Raw genomic sequence first — 17,983 nt, forward strand, 5'->3', positions numbered from 1 at the left:
GCCCATCTCAGGTGAGAACACTCAGCCAAAGCAGAAGCAGAGGAGCAAGTGAGAGGAGCAAGGGACTGAGGGGACGAGGTTGAGGAGAGGGTAGGCATACTGCGGGCAGCCAGGGGTTAGGATGCGGAAGACCGCACCTAAGGGGCGGCAGGCCCAGAGGAAGGGCTGGCCAGTTGACCTGGCATATCTGTGGGACCGTGCTGCAGAAGGGAGATGCGCTTGGGGGATGGTGGTAAGGAGAGCAACCCCAGGACGGAGTCTACAGTGAGGGAACCTGAAGGAGCGCAGGGTGAGAGGAAGCTAGGGTCAGCGAGAAGGAGGATGCTGAAAAACCATTACCTGCTTCAGAAGTGGATTAGACTTTGCTCCTTTATTTTATCGAATTGCCCACAATGACCTGAATTAATCACCACTATCCCCTTATACAGATGAGGATCAGAGACATAGGGTCACATTCCTAGTTAGGTTCTGACACTTGGGGTTCCGGGCTGTGTTTGGTGTTTATCCACCGTGCACTTGCAGAGCCCTTAAAGGAGGAGGAAGATGGTGGGACGGAGGCAGGTGTCATATAAGGAAGCTACTGGTGGTGATGTCCTGTCTGGTAACCCTTACCTGCGGTAGCTACTGTCCCTCAGGTCAGAGAAAGGTGTCAGGAAGATGTGCTCCCGTGGCCAGGACTGCAGTCTCTGAGCAGACGGGCAGTCCAGCCTACCTCGGCATCTCCTCCCTCCCCTTCTGTTCTCACAGAGCATTTAGCTCAGGGTGGCTTCTCCTTGTTGTTTAGCCACACTGAGCCACAGAAAGCCTCTGGGCTCTGAAGCCTGACACGTTTGTGTGTGAATTCCAGCTCCACGCTCACCAACTATGTAAATTTGAGCACACCCCTAGTCCCGCCTGAACCTCGCAGAGTTGAGAGAGGTCCTTTGGGGGTCTCCTTAGAAACCTAAAACACTCAGAAGTACACGTTATGGTCGATACCATAGCCAACTGATAACAAAAATAACAGAATGCAATATAAATGTGTTACTCCCGTGCTGACAAGATTATTAAAATCTCTTGTTTTTAGTGAATTACAGAGGATGGCGCTCTAACCTCGAGCTGCTAGGTCTTCTTTCATCCCTGACAGTGAATCTTTGGGGCTGTAGGTGACCTCATTTGGAGATAATGAATACGAAGTTGACTTACAGCTTTTTATGAACGTAAGGCCTGGGCCAAATGGCCTTTGAGTTTCCGCTCTCTGCTTTTTTTCTCTCTCATAGAGAGCTGGTACTCCCATCCACATAGGATTCTTGTGAAGATTCATTGCAATGGTGCTACAAAAAGTACTTCCAGTAAAGGAAAAGATGGCTACTTTTGACTTTATTAAACTTCCATTTATTGTAAGACACTTTAAAGAAAAAGAAAAGACAAGTCACACACTATGCATCATAACCAAGATAGGATTAATATCAAGATTATAAGAAGAACTTTTATAAATCAATAAGAACATTTTTAAAAATTTAACAGAAAAATGGGCAAGACTTGCACAGGCCTTTCACAGAAGAGGCAATGCATATGGCCAGGATATCACAGGAAGAGATACTCAAAATCATTAGTGATCTAGGATATGCAAATCAAGACCATAAAGGTATATCATTTTACACCAATTAGAGTGGCATAAAATGAGAGGTGGTGGAGAGGATGCGAGTAACAGGTGCTTAATTGCTGGTGGGAGTGTACCCAGTACAACCGCTTTGGAAATGAGTATGCTCTTATAAAACGGAACATTCATATACCCCACGACCCAGCGATGCCACTCCTATATATCTACCCCAAGGAAACTCCTGCATGAACTTCAGAAGTGAGAAAGGTCAGGGCAGTATTGCTTATAAAGTCAGAACCCTGGAAACACTCCAAATGAGCTTTAACAAGGTGAAAAGATATGACCTGCAGTGAAATGAATGGCCTACACCTCCATGTAATAGCACGGATGAATCTTAGCAGAAAACATTGAATCAGAAAAAGCATTAAAGGCAATTTCATATGGGTCAACTAGTAGAAAAAAACATACAACTTAATACCCATTTAAAATGTATGAAATGCATGCATGCACACATCCAAAGTAAGGATGAAATACAAAATTCACGATAGTGGTTAATATAGATGGGAGAGGCAGAGCAAGAGGGAGGAGAGAAGCAAACCATTGAGTGTAAGTCAAGGTCAGTGTTAACTTTAGATTCACTAGGTTAAAAAAATTTTTTTTTCATTTCTCATTATAATAAATAACTAATGAGTTAATTCAAAGGAGGGCCATTCCTGGACAAAAGGATGGGTGACCTGAACCTAGGGTTGCGATTAATCCCAGTTTGTGCACCTACCTACTCTTCCAAATAAGTAAGTCCCGACCAAGCCAGGCAGAGTTCGGCTCCCACAGACGCCAGGCCCTTTTGTCCTTGCAAGCTCCCGTGTGCCGGCCTAGTCTTGCTCCTGGTGTACCATAAGAGAGCAAGCATCACCACAGAGCCCTCTGGAGGGTGATAAATCTAGAGATGGGTCATCGGGGAAATAGCTCCTTGTCATCCTACTTATACCCCTCATCCATTGCTGGCACATTAGAAATCATTCACCCTCTGGTGACATTTAGGGTCTTAACTCATGATGAAAACAATGTAAAAAAGGTAAGTAGTGGAAAATGCAAAGAAAGGACTTCTTAGAAATGCCTATAGCTTCGTGGTGTGGAATCTAATCTTTTTTCGGTACATGGGATGTGTTGCTTTTCTGACACCTTCATTTTTATTAACCCCAAACCAGCTTTGGGGTCACAGATCTCCCACTTGCATTTGGATCTCTAAGAAAAAAAACTGACCACCAGCACTAGACAGATGTTAAGGGTTTTATAACTAGTGTCATAAAAGTGAGTTTATGGTATTGTCAGAAAATGGAGTGTGCTGCATTTTTTATTGGAAAGAGAGCTCAGATTTACTCTCGGATCCTCTGCCTGTCTGGGGGTGGGGGTCTCCTGCACCTAAATGCTTAAGCAGTGCAGGCAGCTGCACGAAGGTGAGGAGGGGGCACCCCCAAGGGACGTTGCCAGAAACTTCTTTAGCGAGGGGAGGATGACCTCACTTCTCGTTTCCAGTTACTCTTTGGTGATTCAGGCTCCATTTCTGGAGAGTGCTTGGTAGTGGAGTGACATCTAATTGCTACCGAAGTCAAGGAACTTGGTGTAGAGGGTAACCTCAGAGAGCTGCTATTATTTTTTCCTTGGGAGTATTGCAGCTTTTAATGACTTGAAACCAATTTAGGTGGGAAATTGCTTAGCAAGAGGTGATTACTTTTCCACAGTTATCAGAACCAGGGAAAGGGATTATGTCATGGTTGCCCCACCTCTGTGACCCATGCTTTCATGCTAGTGGCCCCTCAGACAAGGAGGGGCCAGCCCTTCTGGGCCCTGGTGAGAAGAACAGGAAAGAATTTATAAGGGGAAGGAAGTTTTATTTATTTATTAAGAGCCCACAGCATCTAGCTTTTACAACAGACCTGCCTGGCACCCAGTAAGTCTCAATAAATACTGGGTTGTCCCTGAATGAGTCATCTGTTGGCTGTCTGACTGAGCAGGGACACATAAATCTGAGATGTAGTTGGCGCCATCAGTTAGCGGGTTACCCTCCACGGATTCCTTGATGGGAGGGGTAAGGGAAGTAACTCCAGGGTCCCTTGCAGGCTTGTCTCTTCATAGCCTTCTCTTCTGAAAGAAACCCTGCCGGTCCACAGAAAGAAGAAAGAGGCTGCCTTCCTTTCTTTCAGTCACCTGCTCCTGTCAGCCCTGAGGAAAGAGTAGACCAAGTATTGGCAAACTACGGTCCATGGGCTAAATCTGGCCCACTGCCTGTTTTTGTAAATAAAGTTTTATTGGGACACAGACACACACTTTCATTTACATACTCTCTATGGTATCTTTCCTACTACTTCAGCAGAGTTGAGTACTTGTACCAGAGACCATATCATCTCCAAAGCCTAAAATATATATTACATGGCTCTTAAAGAACAAGTTTGAGGACCCCTGTTCTAGAGCAACGGGTGGGCCAGGGATACTGCCCCTCGGTCTCTATCATCTAAAAGCATATACACCTATCCAGTTGCTCATTGTCTGGCTCTGTATCATCCAAGAGTGCATAAGCACATCAAGTAAGGAGCTCACCCTTTGGTTCTACATCATCTAACAGCCCATAGGCACATCCAGTAACATCACCTAGCTCGACCTGGGCCTCAGAGAAATGAAGTGGCTTGCTCAAGGTCACACAGACCTGAGTAAGTCGTGGCACAGTCCAAGCCAAGGCTCATTCCCACCTTGCCTCTTCCCACGGGGTAACACTCCCATTTCTGTACCTCACTCTGCCTCTGCCCCTTGCATACTCTTTACCTGTGCTTTTTTATTTCCCTTCCTCTTTTACACCAAAGTAACGAGACACATACCTGACCCCCATTTTTAAAAGCCTTACCTGTCCTTCCATGCCCTAGCAAAGGTTTCCTAAGTGTCTGATTTTATTTTTTGATTTCCAAACGACTGAAAATATCAATTTAAGAAATTTTGGGATGCAGAACTGGGCTAGCAAGTGGTTCAGATTTATATGATAATAACTTTGTCACATGAAATCAGACTCTAAAGTAGTTGGTGGAATTTTTTTTCTTTAGTTTGATCAACGCTATCAAGTAATATCCAATGTGACCCAATTTCGGTGCAGTGCCAGGGCTGACCTGGCCTGTCAATTTATTAAGCCTTTCTATAAATCAGACCTAATATTTAATAACATTGTCAAATAGAATACAGTATTAATAGTTCAAATGTCAATCTTCCAGCTCATTGAGCTCTTTGAATAAATAGACAAGTAGCTTGTTTCAGACCCTGTGTCTAGAGATAGTATTTTTTCAGACGGAAGTAGCTTTTGAGTCCAGCAGTCCTAACAGAAGGTGGTTTTTTTCCACTCAGTAAATATCGCTGAGGTCATAAAGTGTGAATGCAAATGCAGGAAGAAAACAGGCCCACAAATCTTATTTATTTCCACACTGATCTAATGCTTGCCGTGGACCAGATTGGGTATCACCCATCAGCTCCTGCATTTTGTCCCTTCCCCTTGCTCTCAGCTCCTTGGCAAGGGCTGCTCCCGTGGCATACACTGTCTGCTGAATGTCAGGGACTGTACCATGTGGCAGAAAGGGATAGGGTCAGGGACCATACCAGGGTATGGAGAAGGTCCTTCTCGGGGTCCCCAGAAGGACTGTAGCCTTCCATGGGAGGACAAGGAACTTTGGTGCCCCATGGTGCTCTTCATTTGGAAGGAGCATGGTGAGAAGCATCCTGGTTTCACAGCCTACTGGAAGTTCCTCCTGAAGAGGGAGAAGAAGCTTTTATGGAATGGTACTCCTTTGTATTTGGGGGATGCTAGGTGCAATGATCAGGAAGATTTGGCCGAGTTGCTCAAAGGGACTTTTGATGGGGGTCTGGCCCCCTGGAAAAGGGATGAGTACAAGCTAGGCAGCCCTGTGCAGAGGAAAGGATGAACATACCCTTGGCAGCAGCCGTGGGCCTTATAGGCCTGCTCCAAGACACATATTTTGTTCTTTCTCTGCTTTCGAGTCAATGAAGACCAGGGATTCCATATGCCTCCCTCCTTCTGAGATACTCACATTGGATAACTATTCATCTCTCTATCTTTTCTACTTGCTCAAAAGCACTGTATCCATTTTTCAAGTTGGGTAGTCTCTTCTCTTTGTTTGTTCATTTTTTCACTTACTCATCCATTCAAGAAATGTAGTTTGAAGAACTTCTGCCTAAGAGTTTGGAGATGTGAATTTAAGTTCCACTTTTGACTTAATTTAATCTGTGGCTTGTCTTTGGTCAAGTGAGTTCACCTCTCTGAGCTATCTGCGAGACCGAGAAGGGCCTTCCCAGATTAGTTGTGAGCTTAGCAGTGCATTAGGCAGAAAGTGTCCAGTATAGTAGCATAAGGTCGACTTTCAGTAGATGTCAGCAAACTGCCTCAGCACCTACTATTTGTTAGGAAAAGAAGATAACAAAAATATAAAGACAAATAGCACAGAATCCTTTTATGAAGTGTAATTGACATACAATGAAATGCACATGTATTAAGTGTTTGTTTCATGGGTTTAGACAATTGTATACAACTGTGTAATCAACACCCAAAACAAGCTATAGAAGCTGTTCATCATTTTGGAAAGTTTTCTCATGTCACTTTCTGGATACTTTCTGGTAGGGATATTCTCCCTACCCCCGGAAGCAACCACTTACAGCCTTCTAGTAACACAGATTAGATTTACCTGTTCTTGTAATTCATATAAGTGGAATAATATAAAATGTGTTATATTTGTGCTCAGTTTCTTTCACCCAGTGAAACACCAATGAGATTTAAGTTGTGGATATCAGTACTTCTTTTTCTTTCTTCCTTTTGAGTAGTATTCCATTGTATGAATAAACCTCAATGTCTTTATCCATTTTCCGGCTGACATACATTCAGTTGTTGCTAATTTGGGGCTAATAAGAATAAGACTATATGATCATTTTTATAAAAAATATTTTGCAGAGGTATGTTTACACTTTTCTTTCTTTTTTTTTTTTTAAGATTTTATCTATTTATTCGACAGAGAGAGACACAGCGAGAGAAGGAACACAAGGGGGAGTGGAAGAGGGAGAGGGAGAAGCAGGCTTCCCGCCGAGCAGGGAGCAGGATGCGGGGCTCGGTCCCAGCACCCTGGTATCGTGACCTGAGTCAAAGCTAGACGCTTAATGACTGAACCACCCAGGGGCCCTTGTTTATGCTTTTCTTTACCAAATACAGAAGAGTGGAATTCTTGGGTCATGGGATCGATGTGTGTTTACCTCTATAAGGAATTGCCTAAGCACTTCCACCTCTATTTTACACTCCCACTGGTAATACCTTATTTACGTACTTGAAAGCTCCAGTTGCTGAACATCCTAACCAACATTTAGTCTTACAGTCTTTTTGACTGTAGACACTTTAGTGGATGTGGAGGATGGTTCTAGATAGTTTTGCCACAGACATCTTGCTGCAAACATTTTCATTGCAAACATGTTCGCCACATAACTAATTGGCCGTCAGGCAATTTTGCCATAAAAGATAAAATAACTGGTTGACAGTCTGGTTTCATTTCTCCACTGAAAAGATTTCCTTTTTTTTATATTGTATAAATCTTAGCTAGACCTCATAATATCTATATAAATCTCAGCTAGCCCTCATAATGGTCTATACAGTAACATGTGGAGATGGTGGTCTTAAAATAGTGGATGATGACAAATCTGTGTGTTGACTTGGTAGAAAATACAGTGGTAAAACTTACTGGAAGTGTGAAATAAGGGAGTGTAAAGCCAGATTGCACTCTAGACTACACTAGAAAATGATGACAGATCAGTTACAATGATCACAAAGCTCAGTTACAAATGTATTACAGCATTAGCTTTTCTTCCACATTTTCCATAGAACTTTGTAGCATCTATCAGTGGACACATGACACTCTGTCAAGAAGGAACAACAGTGTAGAAGGCGCTCATCATGCAATACAAAGCTCAGTTACAAATACGCATCGTAGTATTTGGAAAACCGATATCTGTTTTAATGAAGGAAGAAATTAATTTTACTAATTTTTTCATGTTTCATTATGTCCTTTTTAATGTCCCTCTTTTCTTTTTCATTATTTTATCTTTTACAGCAAAATCGTCATATGACCAATTAGTTATGCAGTGGAAATGCTTTCAACAAAGATGTCTCTGGCAAAGATGCTTATGGCAAAGATGCTTATGGCAAAAATGTGGACATGGTGAAGGATATCCCATTTTTTAATTGGCATTCTTTTTGTGGCTAATGATGGCTAGCACTCTTTCCTATGCTTATTGGCCATCCACATAGCCTCTCTTTTTTTTTTTAATTTAAATTCAATTAGCCAACATACAGTACATCATTAGTTTCACATAGCCTCTTTAGAGAAGGGTGTGCTGCTCAAGTCCTTTGTTAATTTTTACTGGGTACTGCAGCTTTTCATTATAGATTTAGATGAGTTTTCAATGTATTCTAGCTGTAAGTCCTTGATCAAATATAAGTACTGCAGTTATAATTTCCAGTCTGTAAATTGCCCATTCATTTTCTTAATGGTGTTTTTTAAAGAGTAGAATTTTTAAATTTTGATAAAACCCCATGTATCAGGGGTTTTTTCTTTTATGGTTTTAATGCTTTTTTGTGTCCTAAGAAAGTTTCCTACCTTAAAGTTGCACATTTTCTTCTAGAAGGTTTTTACATTTATGTCATCTATTTATATTTACATTATGTTGCATATCAAATTTGTTTTTGTATATGGAATAAAGAAGTGGTCCAGGTTCTCTTTCTCCCCCGATATATATATCCAATTGATCTAGCACCATTTATTAAAAAAACAAAACAAAAAAATAAAAGTGTGTTTATTTAACAAAGAGAATAGATTTTTGATTGAAAATTAACTGGCCATATATTTGTTGGTCTATTTCTGGATTCTTTATTCTGTTCCATTGATCTATATATCTATTCTTATGCCAATATAAAAGTATCTTGATCAGTGTAGCTTTATAATAATTCTAATAATTCCTTATGTCAGGTAGTATAAGTCCTCCAACTTTGTTTTTCTCTTACAAGAGTATTTGGGCAATTTGATCATTTCCATTTCCATTTAAATTTTAGAATCATCTTGTCAAATTTCTTCAAAAATGCTTGAGATTTCAATAGCTAGTCCATTGAATCTATAGATCATTTGGGGGAAAATTGATATCTTTATAATATTGAGTCTTCTAATCCACAAACATAGTTTTTCCTTTCAAAACACCAACTTTTGACTTTATTGATTTTTCTCTGTTGTTAGAGTTTATTGATTACAGATTTTTTTTGTTGTTAAACTTTTTTCTCCTGTTCACTTTGGTTTTAATTTGCCCTTACTTCTTCTTGCTCCTAAATGTTGAAACTTAGAACATTGGATTTTACTCTTTCCTGACATAGCATTTAAAGCTACAAATTTTCTTCCATGCACTGTTTTAGCTGAATCCCGTGGATTTTTATGTGTGGTATTTTCATTATCATTAAGCTCAAAATATAAAGTGTCAGACTTAGTCTTTTTCTTTACAGTGTCCCTATTGAGTTCTGGAGGACAGCAAATGACTGTCATTTAATGTGGGAAGAGGCTATGGGGACAGAGAGCAGGGATTTATTCTGTTTAGTGAGGTTGAGGAAAGCTTCCTAAAGGTACTTCTGTCATGAATGCACATTTACAATCCAAACGCCTCAATTCCTTTTCAGTTTTGAGGATACAAGGGTGAGAATATGAGAGAAAACTGGCAAGCAGGAAATCAAATACACAGAAAAGTAAGGGAAACCAGAGAGGCAAAAAAGACAGTTGAATGCCATGCGAACAAAACCCATTTTTATTTCTATTGAATGTATAGTTTCCTTGTAGGAGAATGGAGGCAGTGGTGTTTTCCCTGCTGAACAGAACCCCTCCCTGGGGTTTGGGCTTAATTCTAAGTGTCTTGGCCATGTAATATACCTGAACCATCTTCATTCGCCTGCTTTAATTCTGTGGCCCAACGCAAATCCAAGTGCACTGAGGTTAAATATCCCCCAGTCCATGCCAATGTTTAAAGTAATAAGAGCTTTTAAGAGGAAATCTTAGGTTACACATTTATAATTTAAATGTAATATATCGCCATTAAGAAAAGCTTAAAATAGTCTTACAAAATAAGCAGAGAAGAACCAGCCAAACTTTTTTTTTTCATCACCTAAATAAGGCTCCAGGGATTCTTGTGTGTATTTCTGTCCAGTCTTTTTTGAATCTCTATAAAGATTTTATAGAATTACAATGTTATAAAAGTACATTTTATCCTGTGTTTTTCTAACACTATTATAAAACTTCATAAAAATTATTTTAGTGGCTAATTAATGTTTCATCAAGTAGATGTCAGATAATTTACTTAAACATTTTCTTCTTGATTGTCATTTGGACCATTTCTAAGTTTTCACAAATATAATTAACAGTATAATGAACATCTTCAGGTGTAAATTTTTTTAGTTACTACATTTATTCCTTCAGATCAAATTCTCAGAAGTAGAATTACACTGTCAGAAAAGATACACATTTAAAGCTCTTGACAAAATGTTAGCGAGTGTTGCCAAAAGGAGAACTTTGAATAAATTACATTCTTATCTTTGGGATCAGAAGAATACTCAGGTTTCAAAAACAATTTTTTTTTTCCTCATCAGTTCCTTGTGGATTTATCTTTAGTAGGAAAGATCTTTTTTATAAGTTGGTATTTTTTTCTACTTTTCTCATGTCCTCTGTTGTGATTTTTTTCCTTCCTTTCTTTTACTTTTTATATAGGTACATATATATTTTAGCTTTATTTTGCTTTATTATTCTGGGAACTGGAGTAAAGAAGAAACTACTGTCTTTTCAACTCATTTTTTCCCTTGGCCCACATTAGGTATTGCCATCAATGATCCATGAATTTTGGTGGGTTTGAGAAAATTAAGATCATGGTTAGATGTTTACCTTAATTTAATAATCAGAATTGATGCATATACAAACCCCTTCCTCAAATGTGTATTTCTGTAAGAACAATTTACTGTTTGAAATATTTGGTCTCTTATTCCTTTGTTCATTCATTCATTAACTTGTTATGAGTGCTGAGCTCAGTTACTATGTAAAAGTGGGCTTCATACTTTCCTCTTAAAATTGAGTTGAATTGATGTAAGGCCAAAGTGAAGACAAAGGCTGATTTGGGACAGTATGTTCTTTCAAACATAAAAAATTTTTGTTTCCTTTCTTACCTTATCTATGGCTTTCCTTCCGTCCACTGAGGCCTGGGCTCAATGTTTGGATAACCAGGAGATTAATATAACATGATGGCTACCATTAGAGAGACCTGGGATGGCTCAGGTGCAGTGTTAAGTGTCTGCCATGCTTTAGCTCAGTTATGCTTTATTAATGAGAAAACTGAAGTTCGAGGACAAGGGCCTTCCTGCAGATCAATGTGGAAGTCAGTTTGGGACCCGGGGTTTGAGCTCAGTATTTTTCTCACTCCAACACCTTTGTTGTTATTTGTGGCACGTTGCAGAAATGGAGGGAGAGGTATGATCAGAGTAAAACTTCAACTCCTGCCTTTCTTCCACTCATCTGGAAGCCAGAGTGCTTCCTTTCCCTCTCCCCTCCTTTATATGTCCTCATGCTACCTGCTGCTTGGAGCATCGTTCCCTTTCTTGGTTGGCCGGGCTGGTTTCTAGTTATTCCTCCAAGCCTTAGCAGAAGAGGCATACGCTCTTCCGGAGGCCCCCGCTCCCCATCCCATCCCCAGGTCCTCTCCCCCTCTCCCGCCCCGGAGCAGGGTGAGAGGCTCCCTTGTCACCCTGTGTGTCCTGGAGTACAGCTTCATCAGATGCCACCCCATCCTTAGTGCCCTACTTTGACACATCCCCCACTACACTCAGAGGCTGCTTAGGGTCAGGCCTGTGTCTTAATCTTTTGTCTGTCCTCAGGGCCTAGAGCTGAGGTAGGCATAGCCACAAAGCACATGGACATCCATGTGCTTCTATCCTTTTAAAAATCAAACACAATAAATGCTCAATGGCTAACAAATGAGAGTGTGCAGAAATGTAGGCATGTGCATCTTTCTTCAACACAGATGAGCAGGATTGCTGGTACCCAGTTGCAGAGAGGGCAAGAAAGGGTGAGGAGGGGCAGGAAGGGCAGGGGGGCGGCTTAGTCAGTCTCCTGGAGCAGGTTCCCATACAATTGAGTAAGTTCGCCCCTTCATAACACCCTGCTGCTTAATTCTGTTTGATGCTGATTGGTTTGGGATAATACAGTCCAAAGATCAAGGAAAGCCCCCACTGTGCCTCTCTTATTAAATTACTTTGCTTTGGGTTTTGAGCATTGCCAAGCAAATCTCGTTATGAATTCTTCAATTACTTTCTTTTGCGATTTTAATAATTTGGTAGGGTAAGCTCTGGAATCAAACCAATATCTGTGCCATCATGCTAACTTTGATTATTTTCAAACTCCTCATTAGAGGGGTGGGAGGGTGTTCACTCCCCTTAAATCGGATTTTATTTTTTCAGATTTGCTCTGCCCTGTGATTTGCCTTGTACCCAGGTCTGATATGCTTCACCTTAGTGCTGGCTATAAATGTGGGCTGATTCCATTCTATTTGTTCCGCTGAGCATTATTGCTTTGGGTTTTATGATTTAAGTTTTTACATTTTGAATTGAATTGTTTCGTTATTTGATTACATTAAAATCAAGAAGCGATTGCTGATGAAAACAATTTTGATTTATTGCATCAGCCAGATTGTTGGCAATTTTTGTTTAGCTTATTTTTATTTCCATTTTGTTGGTATAATGTTGTTCGTGCAGAAACAAAAAGGGAGAAAGGGAGGAAGGAAAATAACATTCATAAAGAAATTATTCCGTGTGGCATTGTGCTTCTGTACTTTATCTTCACCATTGATGGTGTTTTGTGATATTTCCATTTTGCAAATGAGGAATACAAAAACACAAAAAGGTTGAACAGTTTGTCCAAAGATTACCGGACTCTTTCTTTGCCATCCATGTGTTCATTATTATTACTACTATTACTGCCATCACCATCATCATCATCATCATCATCATCAATAATATAAAACCTATTTGGGTAGAAGTAGTGGTTTCCACAGGGATATATAGCTCTAATGAGCCTCTTTACCTTCCAACATAGAGATATTAAGATTGGCTTTTTAACCTGACATTTTAAAATTTTAGTATGTGTTTTGTGTATGTGTGTGAGACACACACAGAGATGGACAGAGACAGAGAGAGAGAGAGCAATGAGGGGTAGATGAACTTAAATCAGGAACAGTAATAAGAACAGTAAAAAAATCTGAAGATTGTGCTTCCCAAGGATCAGATAAAAGAACCAACCAGAAGTGGTGTGGAGCCTGGTAAAGAGAACTCTGAGCAGTGAAATTTGGCGTCTCTAGTATTCCAGAACCTTCATCTGGAAGAGGTCTCGGACCCATTCTGTACAGCCCAGATCTCAGACCGCAGCTTAGTTACACAGGAAGTGATGAGCAGCAATCTCTGCACTTTCTAGTAAGGGTTCGGCATCCCTGGGCGATGTGATGGGCTCCTATTAGGCAGTGCCCCTGCCAGACCCCTCTGGTGGCGAATCTTTCTGATTCTTTGACTTTACAAAGCCGTACGTCCTGCCAGGTAGAGCTCAGAGTTTGTTCTGTGAGGGATGGGAGTCCATTTCAATCTCTTTGGTCAGAATGTGACCTCTTTTGTAGCTCCTCAAAGTGCTTTCAGGCTATTGTGTGAGCTTTTTCTCTCAAGGCTGACATTTCTGCCAAGGCCATAAAGGAATACCTCAGCTGCAAATGGGGTTGGAGAATGAGACTTCAACATAAAACCCACAGAGATGGCCTCCCAACACTTTAAGGGGTTGTTTTTAATATTAATTATGATCACACACAATTTTACTGCTTCCCTCTCCTTCAGGCACAGGCCGAGTTGCCAGTTCCCAACACCTTTTATGGCTAAAGAAACTGAGAAGAGGTGGCTGCAGATGGCAAAGCCACCTTGGCCTCGGGGGAGGGGTGTAGTTTCATGGGTCTCCTTTGAACTTTGTCTCAGTGAAGTCAAATGCTCAGTTAAAGCAGCGTTAAGTGTGGTGAGTAGAGTGAGGGATTTGAGTTAACAAGAACTGGGCTTGGAAGTTAACTAACTCCCGAACAAAGTTATCTCCTCTGAAAAATAGGAATAATAATCCCGGGTCTTCTCACAGTTACCATAAATAAAGTTTAGCGGTGATGTGAAGGGATGGGTACAATGCCTGATAAAGTATATTTTAACAACGTAGCTCTCAAAGTGTGCTTGTTGGACCAGCAATATCAGCATCATCCAGAACATGTTAGAAGTGAAATTCTTGAGCCCTACTTTAGATCTAATAAATCAGATGACGATGACGAGGGAGGGGAGCAGGGTGGAGATTAGTAATCTGTATTCGAACATACCCTCCGGGGGGATTCTTATGCCCTCTTAAGTTTGGGAACATGCATTTGAATGAGTGGTGCTTATTATGATCGTTGTTTTATTAGTATTAATGTTTGATTTATTCCTCAATCTTAGAAAGTGACTCTTAGTCAGAGGCCCAAGGGTGGCCTTTGACGCTGTCCATGAAGGTCAGCCTCTGGAGGAGCAAACAGGATGGAAAGGGGCAAACCTGTTGGGGTGTACAGGACATATCCAGCCCAGCTTGCTTTGATTCAAGGCCCCAGGCTTCCCCGATCCTAGCATTCATGCCTTCAGTTCTTTACTAATCGCTTTATGCGTATTTATTCAGCATTAACTGTATTCCAGACATCATGCCAGGGCAACGAACAGGACATGCATAGCCATGGAGCTTACGTTTATTCGTGTGTGTGTGTGTGTGTGTGTGTGTGTGTGTGTGTGTGTATGTGTGCGCACATGCACAACAGGGAGGATCTACATGGTCTTAGCCCTGTGCTTCTTCATAGGATGTTTGACCACATGCTTGTCCTCTGTGCTGCCTGAATTCATGTATTCTTGAGTCTCTAGGATGACATTTTTCATTCTCTATTTTCTCTTTGTAATCTATTTTGTATCTAAGCAAACCAATTTACTCTTTCTTTTAGATCATTCTTAATCTTTCCCATGGAAAAACTCAGATTAGATTGTTGTTTATCATGGTCCTTGGACAATTTAAAGTTTTGACAAATCATTGAAAATCAATGTGTCCCTTTGCCCTGCTGGGAAGGTTGTTTATGAAGCCCCTGGTTTTGCTGATGGTGTGCAGTTTTAGGCTTTGAGGAAGGAGCCAATGATCCTTCTAAGTTAGGGCTTTTCTTTTTCCTTTGTACCGAACCAGCTCCTTCTCCCTTGGAGATGTGAGAAACCTTCTCCCACTAGGACAATACTTGATTCACTAAATAAGACTGTTTCTCCCAGAGTGTTAGAGGACCAAAAAGGGAATGCAGCCATAAAGCTTCCATAGGGTCAGGTGCTGGAGGCAGACATCATTAACAAAAGCTTGGCCAGAATCTGGCAGCAGAAGAGAAAAGAAAATCCATATGATGACAGAGACAGCTGCTCAGGCAGCTCTGTGTGGCTTTTCGGGGCTACTGAGGTTGAACTTTTGATGTGGGAGAGTGGAAGGCCATTTGCAGTCAAGGAGACCTGGGGAGACATTCAATCTCTGTCAATAGCTGATTCTGTGGTCTTGGGCACGCTTCTTTTTGAGCCTCAATCCTCTTGGGAAACGGACAGTTTGTGCCGTGGAAGTTTATCCTGAACTTTCTAGGAAGAGAATGGATGGGAAAGCACCAAGTAGAGTACTTGGCAGGAAGAAGGTGTAAAGTGTAACTTACCTTTAGTGTTTGTTTTCAATAGTTTTGCTCTCTCAATGCTACAACTTCTGCTCCTCCATTTAGTTCCTCAACCTGAGACCCTAAAGCCATAATACTCTCCCCTTTGTAAACCTGCTCTCAAGAGAAGACCAAAAATTAATTGACACAGAGGTCTATATCACAGGATCTCTCAGCTTTCGCACACATCAGCACCATCTGGAGAGATTATTAGATGGTTGGGCTCTACTCCCAGAGTCTCTTATTCAGTGGGTCTGGTATAGAGCCTGAGAATTTATATTTCCTTTTAAATTCTCCAGTGATGCTGATGCTGCAGGTCCAGGGATCATACTTGGAGAACCACTGGTCTATATCATAGACTTTGAGGATATTAAAGCTGGAGAAGACCTTAAGGACGATAACGGCTCGTCTTCCATTTTTACAAATCAGTAGTGAATTGGAAACTGGGCCAGGACTGTGACCCAGGCTTCTAATTTACCAGGCTGAAGATTGAGGACAATCTCAAGCGTTATTTCCCTTAAGGCATTTGCATTTTAATGAGGGTCCAAACTCTAAGCTATAAGGATGATGCTGGTGATGATTATCATGATCATGAGGACAATGTCTTATTGTTTGAGTTCCTTCAATGCATCAGACACCTTCCATGCTGTCTGTCCCTGTGATGAGCCTGTGAGGTGGGCTTGCTGTTCCTGCCTTCTAGATGAGGTCATGCAGGCTGGCCAAGGACGCTAGGGGAAGGTCTGGTCTGCCCGTGTCTGGACCCTTGCTCTCACCGACATACCATGCCTTGCTCCATGTGAAATGGAGTTGAAGATTCTATAGAGGAAGTTAAGGAATCCAAGAGAAGATAATATGAGTAAGAACATTGGTGGCCTGAGGAATTATGTGCCATTCATTCTCTGTACGCCTTGCTATGCTCCTCACGATTGACTGTGTTAGTCTAGGGTACAGGAATACCAGGGTGGGACAGACAGTCTTTGCAGACATCTTGCAGGCCTAATGCCTGGCCATCAGGGGCCATTTTATGCTGCTGTAGCCTCAGGACATTTCCCTTATCCCCGTCCTCTCATTCAGGTAATGGGCAGCCTCCTTGGGACCACCATGACAAACCTACAGCATTGCCCTCATACTTGTGCTCATGTCCACAGAGACACACACACACACACACACACACACACACACACACACACACACACACACACACACACACACACACACACACAGGACATCCCTGTACCAGGTGGCCTTGTCGCCTCTTTTGTTGTGTTATCTCATCATCCAGCTCCTTCCTGTTCATGCTGGTCTGAAGTCAGAAGCCAAATTGACTGTGTGCCCCATGGACACTTCAGAAGAGCAGGCATAATGCGAATTGTGGGAATGTTCAATTGCCATCTCCCCTCCCATGGAGCCTCCCTAGTTTGCTTGCTTTTGCTGGTCCAGGGGCTGATCCAGGCAAACGGTCATTATCTCTCATTCCTTGGGTGGAATGTTTCCTTACAGTTTCCTGAGGTTGGCTTGTGAACATTTCTGAGAGTCCTACTGATTGTCTGCCCTACATTTGCACATCATTTTGGACAACCTATCCATTGTTTTGGCCAGGAGAGGCAGGCTCCTTCCCAGCTGATGGTCTATTTATCTTAAACCCTTTGTGGTTCTCCAGGCACTGGGTACCTGGGTTCACTTCTCTGCTCCTTCCCTGTGGGCTGTGACACACACACACACACACACACACACACACACACACAGAGGCATGCCCTCACACACACACACATACACCACACGCTCCCACAGAGCATGTTGATGACTTGGTCAAGGTGGAGGAATGAGTGGCAGGGGGGCAGTGGGTGGGAAGAAGGATGTTCCCTTAAGAGCTGATAGATTGGCCTCCTGAATCAAGCTGAGGACTGCAGAAAGGAGGAGCCAGAGTTTGCATTGAGCCCTCACTATCGCCAGGCATGGTGCATTGTGCCCTGTAATGTCACACTCGGAATAGTCCTCTAGGAAGCAATTATTAGTCCCCAAGATTGTAGGTTCCCTGAAGAGCTGGGATGTGGCCCTGGGTTTGTCTATGTCTAGAAATCTACTCTTTTCACTACACTGTGCTCAAGGAAGGAGGCCGAATCATTAAAATTCCCCCCTTGGATAGCTGCAGTCACAGAAGAAATGCTTGCCAAGCTACAGAAAATATAGACAACACAGCAGATCAAAAGACACCATCAGAAGTCACCTGTGATGGCATCACCCCAAGATGACCGTTGTTGCTATTTGGTGCTTGGTTTTGATTCATCATAGGTATAAAAACATTATTTTTACATGATGGTTTAAAAAGGATACCATGATGCAAATACTCTAGTGTAACAGATTCTTTTTCACTAACCACCATAAAACTGGTTGTCATTTATTTAGCATATGCCAAGCAAGGCCCTAAGCACATCACATTTATTGAGGGGTTTAATCCTCATCGGAACTCTGTGAGGTATGGACCATTTTGCATCCAGGAGAACCAAGGCCCAGAGATGTTAAGCAACTTGCCTG

The 17,983-nt window shown here is 41.8% G+C and overlaps 1 protein-coding gene across 3 annotated transcripts in view; it reads left to right on the top strand.

Moving 5' to 3' along the window:
* The window catches only part of GRID1 (glutamate ionotropic receptor delta type subunit 1), a 711,804-nt gene that overhangs the window by 671,084 nt on the left and 22,737 nt on the right, over positions 1-17,983 (top strand). The gene's annotated exons all lie outside the window — the stretch shown is intronic.

Source organism: Eumetopias jubatus, unplaced genomic scaffold (genome assembly GCF_037043125.1).
Source record: "Eumetopias jubatus isolate StellerSeaLion01/CBP00866 unplaced genomic scaffold, mEumJub1_p1.0 scaffold_17, whole genome shotgun sequence".
Lineage (NCBI taxonomy): Eukaryota > Metazoa > Chordata > Mammalia > Carnivora > Otariidae > Eumetopias > Eumetopias jubatus.